The sequence below is a fragment of the Bos taurus genome, chromosome 12 (assembly GCF_002263795.3).
Source record: "Bos taurus isolate L1 Dominette 01449 registration number 42190680 breed Hereford chromosome 12, ARS-UCD2.0, whole genome shotgun sequence".
NCBI lineage: Eukaryota > Metazoa > Chordata > Mammalia > Artiodactyla > Bovidae > Bos > Bos taurus.
In genome coordinates this window covers 32,276,603-32,287,937 of record NC_037339.1, presented here as the reverse complement: position 1 = coordinate 32,287,937, position 11,335 = coordinate 32,276,603, and positions in this window count along the sequence as shown.

Sequence of the window (11,335 nt, the reverse complement as noted above, 5' to 3'; positions counted from 1 at the left end):
ATGACTTTATCCAAGTCCAGTTACACATTAGCCTGTATCATTTGTGCTAAATTTGAAATGTTTTGTATTTAAACATCTATTAGAGACAGCACAGAGTTGTGGTTTTTAAACACTTCTAAGGGAGAAGGCAATGGCACCCCACTCCAGTACTCTTGCCTGGAAAATCCCATGGACGGAGGAGCCTGGTAGGCTGCAGTCCATGGGGTCGCTAAGAGTTGGACACGACTGAGCGACTTCACTTTCACTTTTCACTTTCATGCATTGGAGGAGGAAATGGCAACCCACTCCAGTGTTCTTGCCTACAGAATCCCAGGGACTGCGGGGCCTGGTGGGCTGCCGTCTATGGGGTCGCACAGAGTCGGACACGACTGAAACGACTTAGCAATTAAGTAAAAGTTGAACTCTCTCATTTGTCTACGTGCCCTGAATTTAGAGCACACTGGCAAGCTCATTATTCTGAAAAAGGGGATGATCATGATAAGCATGTTCTTCCCCTCGACAGTAAAGGAAGTGCTTCAGCCTCATCACACTTATCTTTCTCAGACAGCTGTGTTAAAGGACAAGCATTCCTCAAAACCATTTTCCCCTTAAAAACCTCCACCCCACTTCAGAAATTTTTATTAGAGTCTTTAAAACTTTCATCAGGGCTTCCCAGGTGGCTCAGTGGCTAAAGAATCTGTCTGTAATGCAGGAGATGCAGGTTTGATCCCTGGTTTGGGAAGATCCCCTGGAGAAGGGCATGGCAACCCACTCCAGTGTTCTTGCCTAGAGAATCCCATGGGCAGAGGAGCCTGGAGGGCTACAGTCCATGGGGTCGAAAAAGAGTCAGACACAACTGAGTGACTAACACTTTCACTTTTCACTTTTCTCTGAAAAACCTATACACCTATGCTTTGACCTCTGATGGGCAAAATAGATCTCAGAGCTGAGAGGTTGTTCCTGGGTTATAATCCTGAATTCAGCTTGAATAAAATTTTTCATTTCTTTTCTAGATTGATTTTTTTAATTTTTTTAAAATTTATTTTTAATTGGAGGATAATGCTTTACAATACTGTGATGGCTTCTGCCATACAACAACATTAATCAGCCGTAAATATATACGTGTTTCCCCTCTTGAACCTCCCTGTCACCCCCTATACCATCCCAGATTGTTGACAATAAGCATACAATCCAATTCAACTGCAATTTTAAAACCTAGCAAGTTTTAACAAGTTTTCTCTAAAATTTAGATGGGACTGCAAAGGACCTAGAGTAACCAAAACCATTTTGAAAAAAAAACAACGCTGGAGGACTTGCTCTATCTCACTTCGAGGCTTATTATAAATTTACAGTAATTTGGAGAATGTGGCATTGACATCAAAATGGACAAACAGATCACTGGAACAGATGGAGAGTCCAGAAACCGACTGTACATGTATGTTACAATGACTTTTGACAAAAGCAAAAAAGTAAGTTGGTGGGGGGTGGACTTCTAGGATGACAGGATGAGGACTTCTGCAGAGGGGCTCCCAGTGAAAACTATCTAAGAAACAATTATTTAAAATCTCCAGAAATGATACTAAGGGCACTGCAGCACATACACTTTTTTTTATAAGTCAACAAAGATATAGTAATAGTGATAGTCTGGTTTTTAATCACACCCACTCCCTCCCCTCTCCCAGTTCAGTGGCACAGAAACCCCACTCCAGACTTGCGTGGCCTGGAACACAAATCTCGCTCTGCCCCCAGCATGTAGGCTGTTCTCCCAGAGAGCGGGATGCCAGCATTTCTCATCGTGTCCCCAGACACCCGTTGTTGAGACTAAGTTCCGAGCAAGAGTGGCCAGGAGATGAGGCTGCCTCCTCCCATCTGGTTCCCACTGGGACACAGGTCACAAAGCCACTGGGAGTTCTGAGTCCCTGATCACCCTCGCCCCGGCTCATGAGACAGTGGTTCCACGTCAAGAAGACCTGAAGCCACTGCACCCACCTCTGCCTCCTGCTCAGTTCCTAAGGTGGGGGTATAACAGATAGAAGCACATCACTGTCCATATACCACTTCCCAGTTCCAGAACCCTGGCTCAGAGATTTTTCTGGAGGAGGAAGCAGGCTATAAACAGATAGCTCCTAGCCTCTTCCCAGAGAAACTGACTTTGTTTGCCAAAGAACATGGAGAAGTTCGCGCGTAATGATGCATTCAAAAACTGGAGATTGTGGTGAGAAATAAGAGGATATTGGTAGATTTGTTGAAGACAGAGGCTAAACTGAAGACTCTTAGTTTGCTGTAGAGAACTTGGGGTGGGAGCGGGGCGCTGGGAGTAGCTCTCCTAGGATAATAACAAATATCAAACACTGATCTCAGGAACTATTTGGTTTAGTCTCTGGAACAACCGATGCCTTAGAGCATTGTTGAAAACAATAGAGCAATTATCCTACAAGTTGTGGAGCTTAACAGCTAGGTGCAATCAGGGGAAAAGACCGCCAAAAAGAAGCCCTGCCAATGCACTGTCATCCAGGGCAGCTGGGCACACTCAAGGCTGCACACCATTGGTTGAGAAGCAACATCAAAGGTTTAACACTCCATGTGTTTGTGTAAAATAGACTTCACTGAAATAAAAGTCACTAAACAAGCAATGGAGAAGGAAATGGCAACCCACTCCAGTATTCTTGCCTGGAGAATTCCATGGATGGAGGAGCCTGGTGGGCTACAGGCCACGGGGTCGCAAAGAGTCGGACACGACTGAGTGACTTCACTTCACTTTCACTTAAGCAATCAAGTAAATGGAAGCGGGGACCACAACCCAGAATTTCTATCCTAAACTATCTAAAATGTCCAGTTTCCAACAAAATGTATGAGACATACAAAGAAACAGAAAAACATGACTTACACATCGGGGGGGGGGGTGGGGGGGTGGGTGGGGGAAGCCGACAACACAAATTGCCTGTGAGAGTGACCAGATGTTGGATTTAACAGTTAATGGAGACTTCAAGTAGTTATAAACACAGTATGTTCAAATAACTAGTGGAAACCATGGTTTACAAAATAAAGGAAAGTATGCTGACAATGTTACATCAAATAGCTCGTACCAATAAAGACATACAAACTTTTAAAGAACCAAATAAAAATTCTGGACTTAAAAAGTACAATTGAAATGAAAAATTAACTAGAGAGGCCCAAATTCTTGCAGAACAATTTACAAACCTGAAGTTGACAGAGACTTTGCAAGCCAAAGAACAAAGAAAAAAAGAATGAAGAAAAATGAACAGAGCCTCAAGAAATGTGGAGTGCCATTAAGTACATCAAGATACATGTAAGAGAAATATCAGAAAAGGAGAAAGAAAACATATGTGAAGATACAATGGTTGAAATCATTCCTAATTTATTGAAAACACTAATCTACACATTCAGAAAGCTCCACAAATTCCACAAAGAAATCCACAGATAGACATGTGACAGTTTGACAAAAAAGGCTGAAAGGCAAATACAAGGTGAAGATCTTGAGGTGGCAAGAGAAAAAAGACTTTCCATTTGTAAGAAATTCAATAAAGATTAGCAATTGACTTCTCATCAGCAACAGTAGAGGGCAAAAAGCAATGGGATAACATAATCCAAAGGAAAAAAAAAAAACCTGTCAATCAAGAATCTGATATAGCAAAGCTATCTTTTAAAAAACAAACAAAAAAAAAGAAGACAAAACAAAGACATTACCCAATAAACAAAAACTTAGGATGGTCGGAGGATATAAATCTTGGCCCAAATAAAAATTTTCAAGTAACTCAAAAAAAAAAATTGAGTTTGTTTTTGGTGCACACAGTATAATTTTTTCACCAAAAGCAGTGACCCCAGAGGGTAATTTGAATTCACATAAATAAATGAGCACTGGTAAATGTCACATAAACCAAGTAGAGAGTGCTTCACCTATTTTAACTAAAAAGTCTCGGTAAAAATGAAGGTTCAGTTCAGTTCAGTCGCTCAGTCGTGTCCGACTCTTTGCGACCCCATGAATCACAGCACACCAGGCCTCCCTGTCCATCACCAACTCCCAGAGTTCACTCAGACTCACATCCATCGAGTCAGTGATGCCATCCAGCCATCTCATCTTCTGTTGTCCCCTTTTCCTCCTGCCCCCAATCCCTCCCAGCATCAGAGTCTTTTCCAATTAGTCAACTCTTCACATGAGGTGGCCAAAGTACTGGAGTTTCAGCTTTAGCATCATTCCTTCCAAAGAACACTCAGGGCTGATCTCCTTCAGAATGGACTGGTTGGATCTCCTTGCAGTCCAAGGGACTCTCAAGAGTCTTCTCCAACACCACAGTTCAAAAGCATCAATTCTTCAGTGCTCAGCCTTCTTCACAGTCCAACTCTCACATCTATACATGACCACAGGAAAAACCATAGCCTTGACTAAACAGACCTTTGTTGGCAAAGTAATGTCTCTGCTTTTCAATATGCTATCTAGGTTGGTCATAACTTTCCTTCCAAGGAGTAAGCGTCTTTTAATTTCATGGCTGCAGTCACCATCTGCAGTGATTTTTGAGGTAGTGCATCTCAAATGGAAAAGTTATGAAACTAATACATGACACATGAAACAGTGTGCTATTTTTATAAATCCAATGTTAAAACTTTTGTTGGGCTCGGGGGAGAGGTTATTTCAGGTAACTGAGAATTAGATGCATACTTTGTAATAGAGTGAATACTTTCCTATTCTGAGAATTGTTATGTTTTTAAATGGTTTGAAAAAATAAGACAACCAAGAGTATGCAAGAGAGACCATGTGGGCCTAGAGTCTAAAACATTTATATAGCTCTTTACAGAAACCATTTGCCAACCTCCATTTAAACATTTTAGCTTAAAATATGTATATATACATTTTATTCACTTACATAAGGGGGCTTCTCAGATGGCTCAGTGGTAAAGCATATGCCTTCAGTGTAGGAGATATGGGTTTGATTTGTGGATTGGGAAGATTCCCTGGAGAAGGAAATGGCAATCCACTTCAGTATTCTTGCCTGGGAAATCCCATGGACAGAGGAGCCCAGCAGGCTACAGTCCATGGGGTCACAAAAGAGACATGACTTTATGTAATTATAAAATATAGTAAAAATACATCTCTATTCTCCTCTCTTAAATTATTTGAAAAGCAATTGAATGAAACAATATGTATTTTTGATCCTGTAACATATAGAAGTGTAATAATTTTGCCAATAATAACATAGATGAGGTGAGTGAGCACACAGCTAGGTTGACCTAAAACAACAACATAAGAGTTGTTCTTGAATTCATAAGAATGAATCAAGAAAATCTGAAATGATCAATGGGAAGGTTGATATAACAAAAGCTATAAATAGTCAGCACCAGTGCCACATGCTCAGTTCTGAGCACCAGACCAGGCAAACTTGGTCCCAAGAGCTGTAAAATGATGGGGTGTCAGGGGAGGCCTGAGAATGGGCATTTGCAGCCACTCCAAGGTAAAGTGGACCAGCACACACTCACCCATTCATTCCTGCAGGTCCCTGAATGCCCTGTACCCCTCCTGGGAAGAGACGTCTTACATAAACTGGGGGCTACTCTCCACAACGGGAGACAAGCTAGAGTCTGGGGTCCCCATAGACAAAGGGCACAAGATAATGAATGACACTGATGGCTGAGGACAAACCTCCCCAGACAGAGTGAGTCCACCTCCCTGAGGTGAAGCTCAAGGTCTGGGACCAGGGACGGATGGGATGAGCTGTCAGAGCAAGTCCGGTAATAGTCCATCTAAAACCCAGACACACATGACCCAAGGGAAAACAGTACCCTCGCCATCAGGGGGCCTTGTTGGGCACTGACTGCCCCTGTACAAGACCTGATTGGCTAGGGCCTTATTCGACCATCCAATCGGCCTGTAATACCCCCACTCTTGGCATAAAGAAACCCAGTGGGGAATGCAGGATGGTACAGATTGTTTTGTTGCTGTTTAGTCATTAAGTCATGCCCAACTCTTTGTGACCCCATAGACTGTAGCCCACCAGGCTCCTCTGTCCATGAAATTTCCCAGGCAAGAATACTGGAATGGGTTGCCATTTCCTTCTCTGGGGGATCTTTCTCACCCAAGGATCGAACCTGAGCCTCCTGGATCTCCTGCATTGGCAGGCAGATTCTTTACCACTGCATCACCAGGGAAGCCCCACAGGACCTCAGGGCAGTAATGAAGCCCCTGAAGAAACACATCCAACAGTCCCTAATCCCTACACCCTACTGGCCACTCTCCATCCACCAGGACCTGGTATTCTGTGTTAAGATTTATAAGATGCCTTCTGGGGCTTCCCTGGCAGTCCAGTGGTTAAAACTTTGCCTTCAGATGCAGGGGTTGCAAGTTTGATCCCTGGCCAGGGAACTAAGATCCCAAAATGCCTCTAGAACAACAACAACAAAAAAAAAAAACCTGAAAAAAAACAGATGCAATATTGTAACAAATTCAATAAAGACTTTAAAGATGATCCACATCCCCACCAAAAAAATCTTTTTTAAAAGCACTTAAAAAAAAAGACACACCTCCTATATTCCATTTGCCCCAAAGTCACACAGAATTTTTGCTTTTGAGTGGCAGGACCCAAAGACACAACAAAAACAATACTTCCAGACAGTACTGCTCCAAGAATTCAAAAATTCCCTCATCATCTTTGGGGAAACAGCTAAAGGCCTAAAAGATCTACATCTGAAGGAGGGATCCCCTCCTCCAAAACGTAGACATCAGTCTGATCGCCAGGCCTACTAAGGAAGCTTCCGATAAAAAATACTGTAACCACCCCCAAACCACCTAGCCAATAAAGTGTATGAAGTGTCCAAGAAAAGGGTTCAGATATCACAAACCAGGATCACTCACCTGGCAGCATTCTCAACAGAAGGTCAGGGAAGCCCACCTTAGGAGACGGGAGACGCATATGTAGCCTCACCCCTCCTAGAATTAGAAGACTTCTTGGGGGTCTCCTGGGGATGGCAGCACCTGGATCCCCAGCCCTAGTCTAGTAGCTAAGCCTCTACTTGAAATGTTGAATGGAAAGGATGATGATCCTTCTAAATGGAAACCAGAATTCAAAGGGGCCTTTTGAGAATTGAAACAGCAATTCCTTCAGGCCCCCGTCCTGGCCCTCCCAGACTGAGCTACTTCAACAGAGATCCAGGAGGCCAGCAACGGCCAGTTAATGACCACAGGAGATACTTCTTTCCCCAATTGCAGCTTGTCAAGTATAAGGGAGGCTCATCAAAGAACTCACTCCAGGAGGGAAGCCCTATATCATTGGTTAGCGGGGTCACGGTAACTCCTGGCATGAAAGGTATAGTCAGTGGGATTGTTGAAACATGCCTGACTCCCTTCTCCACCAAAGCCCCAGATAAGGACCATTCAGATCAGGGGGACATACCCTGGAGAAGACTGACATACTGATCTCATGCTGAGGGCAGCTGGCAATTTCAGGTATCTCTTGGTGCTAGTAAACACATTTTTTGAGTGGATAGAAGAATTCCCCGCTACAATTGAAACAGCAGCTGAAGCGGCTAAGGCAGTAGTAAGAGAGAGAATCCCCAGGTTTGGGCTCCCAGGATCCCTACAACAAATGATGGTCCAGGACTTGAATCTCAAGTGACAAAGGGGATGGCTGGACCTTCCTCTCAGCCCAGAGACCTCAATCAATAGAGAAAATAGATCAAATCAGATCTGGAAACAGGTGTTAGCCAAGCTATGTCAGGAAACTCTGACTGCTCTACTCCACTCCACATGCGGTCAGCTCCAGGTTAAGTGCCCTTGAACTTAATGGGAAATGAACTCCCATTTCCACAGCTGGAGAGAAAAGACACCTCAGTCCCCTTGGAATGGAACAACTCAAGTGTGCGCTCCAGTTAGGAGAAACCAGGAAAGCTCTCATGGAATATGGGACCCAGTTGTGCTTGCACTCACTGACCCAGCCCCAGCCTTCCAGCCAGGAGCCTAGGCGCATCTGAAAACCTGGAAAACCAGCAGCCCGCAAGCCCTGCTCACCCCTAAGTGGAGCAGACGCCACCTGGTGACCTTCACCACCCTCCCCGCTCTGAAGTCGCAGGGGCCACTCCATGGGGACACTATACTCTAGCTAAGAGGCCCCCAAGCCCCAGCCTCCAGAGAAACAAGCTGGGGCCACGGGCCCCTTAACCACTCGCGTGAACCATGCTCTGACCTGGAGCTTCTTTTCCGAAATACCACCAAAATGGGCCAGGGACACTCAGGTGCATCCAGCCCAAAGACCTGGAGTCCTGCCTTTTCAGGAGAATGTGACAGGTAACCACTGTTCTCTTGTTGATATCTGAGCATGTATTTTAAACCATCTCCTTTGTCTCCAAGAGGTTAGACAAATGGGAGTGGAGGGATTCATCATCAGCAAAGCCCATGCACAATTCCAGGAGAATAAAAGCAGAATCTGGGTAATAAAATCAAGTCTGACCTTTTCTTCTTTTCCTCAGTGCTGAGTCTAGTGTCGCTGGCTCACAGGCAGCCACGGGCAGAGACCTCGAACCTGGCACTTCAGACCAGGGTTCCTGATGGGTAGTGGCTGCACTTACACCTGGGCTCAGAGCTGTGTGCAAAGAGCCCTACCCCCTCATTGCTGACCGGGACCCTATAAAGCAGCCCTGCCCACAGCCTACAGGAGAGCCTGTGCTCTGGACCAGGACCTCACACCTCTCTGTTCTCTGATCAGGGAATAAAGCTTTCCTTTGCTTCCGAATCTGACTCAGTCTCGTTCTGTTGACTCAAACAACACCAGGCAGGTGGCCCTCCTTGGGGCCAACTCGGAAGGTTCAGTGACACGTGCCTGCTCTTCCCACCTGGCAGCAGAGAGGAAGCACCCTCCCTTCCACTTCTGGGGTAGTGTGAGATGAAGCCACCTAAAACAGAAAATTTAAATAAGTACCAAAATCTCATAATATAATACCACAAAGTTCCAGGTTGCAGTAACAAATTACTCATTATATCAAGAACCAGGTAGATCTCAAACTGAATGAAACAATCAATAGAGGACAATATCAAGATACCATCAGTAATAGAATTCTCACAGACGTGAAGCGAACATCATAAAAATGCCTCATTGATTATAAGCACTCTGATAATGAATAAAATAGAGCAGCTCAACAGAGAAATAGAAGGTGTAAGCAAGAGCCAAATAGAAATTATAATAACCAAATTAAAAACTCAATAGAAGGGCTCTACAGCTGAGTGGAGAACCCAGATGAAAGAATCAGTGAACTGAGAGATAGAAATTACCCAAACAGAACAACAGAGAGAAAATTCTGAGGTGAAGAAATGAATCACCAACATATTGCTGGTGGGAATGAAGAATGATTTGGAATTTATATATAAAAATATATTTATATTTACATATATATATTACATGCAACAGCCATATAACCCAGTGATTGCATTTCTAAGTATTTAGCCTAGAGAAATGAAAACTTATGTTCTCACAAAAACCTGTACAAAAATATTTACAGCAGCTTTATTCATAATAGGGGCTTTCCTGGTGGCTCAGATGGTAAAGAATTTGACTGCAGTGTGGGAGACCCAGGTTCGACCCCTGGGTTGGAAAGATCCCCTAGAGAAGGGAATGGCAGTATTCTTGCTTGAAGAAGCCCATGGACAGAGGACCCTGGCAGGCTGAAGTCTATAGGGTCACAAAGAGTCAGACACAACTGAATGACTTTCACTTCAAGCAACAATAAGACCAGATGTCCTTCAATGAGTGAATGGTCAAACAAAAGGCAGTATACATCCACACCATGAAACACTACCCAGCAATGAACAAGAGCAAACTACAGATACATACCCTGGTTGAATCTCCAAGGAATTATGAATGGAAAATCCAATCCTAAAAGGTTGCATATTATGCCACTTATGTGACATTCTTGGAACGACAAAATTATAGGAATGGAGACTAGGTTAGTGGTTGGCAGCAGTTTTAAGGAAAGAGCGAGAGTGAGGAGAATAAAAGAGTGATGAGATATCCTCGTCGTGGTGATGGAAATGCCCCATGCCTTCACTGATGGATGCCCGTGTCCTAGTGGTGATACTGTCTAGGGTTTTGCAAGATGTTACCATTGGGAGAAACTGAGTAAAGGGTACAATAGACCCTCTCTGTATGAGATCTTACAACTGCATCTGAATTGATAATTACCCCAAAATGAAAAGTTTAAATGAATTAAAAAAAAAAAAAAGACAAATCACTGACTAGGAGAGGTTATTTGAAATACAAAACAATATTCTTAAAGAATAGTTTCATTAGATATATAATTGGGGGTTGACATTCTTTTTTCTTCAGCATTTTAAAGATGTGTTTTCACTATTTCTGACCTCATTGGTTCTGGTTAAGTCTGCACCCATGTGAATAATTTTCCTCAGTTCAGTTCAGTCCCTCAGTTATGTCCAACTCTTTGCAACCCCATGGACTGCAGCATGCCAGGCTTCCCTGTCCATCACCAACTCCTGGAGTTTACTCAGACTCTTGTCCATTGAGCCGGTGATGGTGTCCAACCATCTCATCCTGTCACCCCCTTCTCCTCCCACATTCAATCTTTCCCAGCATCAGGATCTTTTCCAATGAGTCAGTTCTTCGCATCCAGTGGCCAAAGTATTCGAGCTTCACCTTCAACATCAGTCCTTCCAATGAATATTCAGGACTGATTTCCTTTAGGATGGACTGGTTGGATCTCCTTGCAGTCCAAGGGACTCTCAAGAGTCTTCTCCAACACCACAGTTCAAAAGCATCAATTCTTCAACGCTCAGCTTTCTTTATGGTGCAAGAATACATGTACATACATATACATGACTGCTGGAAAGACCATAGCTTTGACTAGATGGATCTTTTTTTGGTAAAATAATGTTTCTGCTTTTTAATATGTTGTCTGGGGTTGTCATAGCTTTTCTTCCAAGGAGCAAGTGTCTTTTAATTTCATGGCTGCAGTCACCATCTGCAGTGATTTTGGAGCCCAGAAAAATAAAGTCTGTCACTCTTTCCACTGTTTCCCCATCTATTTGGGGAACCAGATGCCATAATCTTTGTGTGTTTTTTTATTTGTATTTTATTTTTTTAATTTTTAATTAAATTACTTTATTTATTTTAATTGGAGGCTAATTACTTTACAATATTGTAGTGGTTTTTGCCATGCATTGACATGAATCGGCCATAGGTGTACATGTGTTCCCATTCTGAACCCCCTCCCACCACCCTCCCCATCCCATCCCTCAGGGTCATCCCAGTGCACCAGGATCTTTGTTTTCTGAATGTTGAGATTTAAGCCAGGTTTTTCCACTCCTCTCTTTCACTTTCATCAAGAGGCTCTTTAGTTCCTC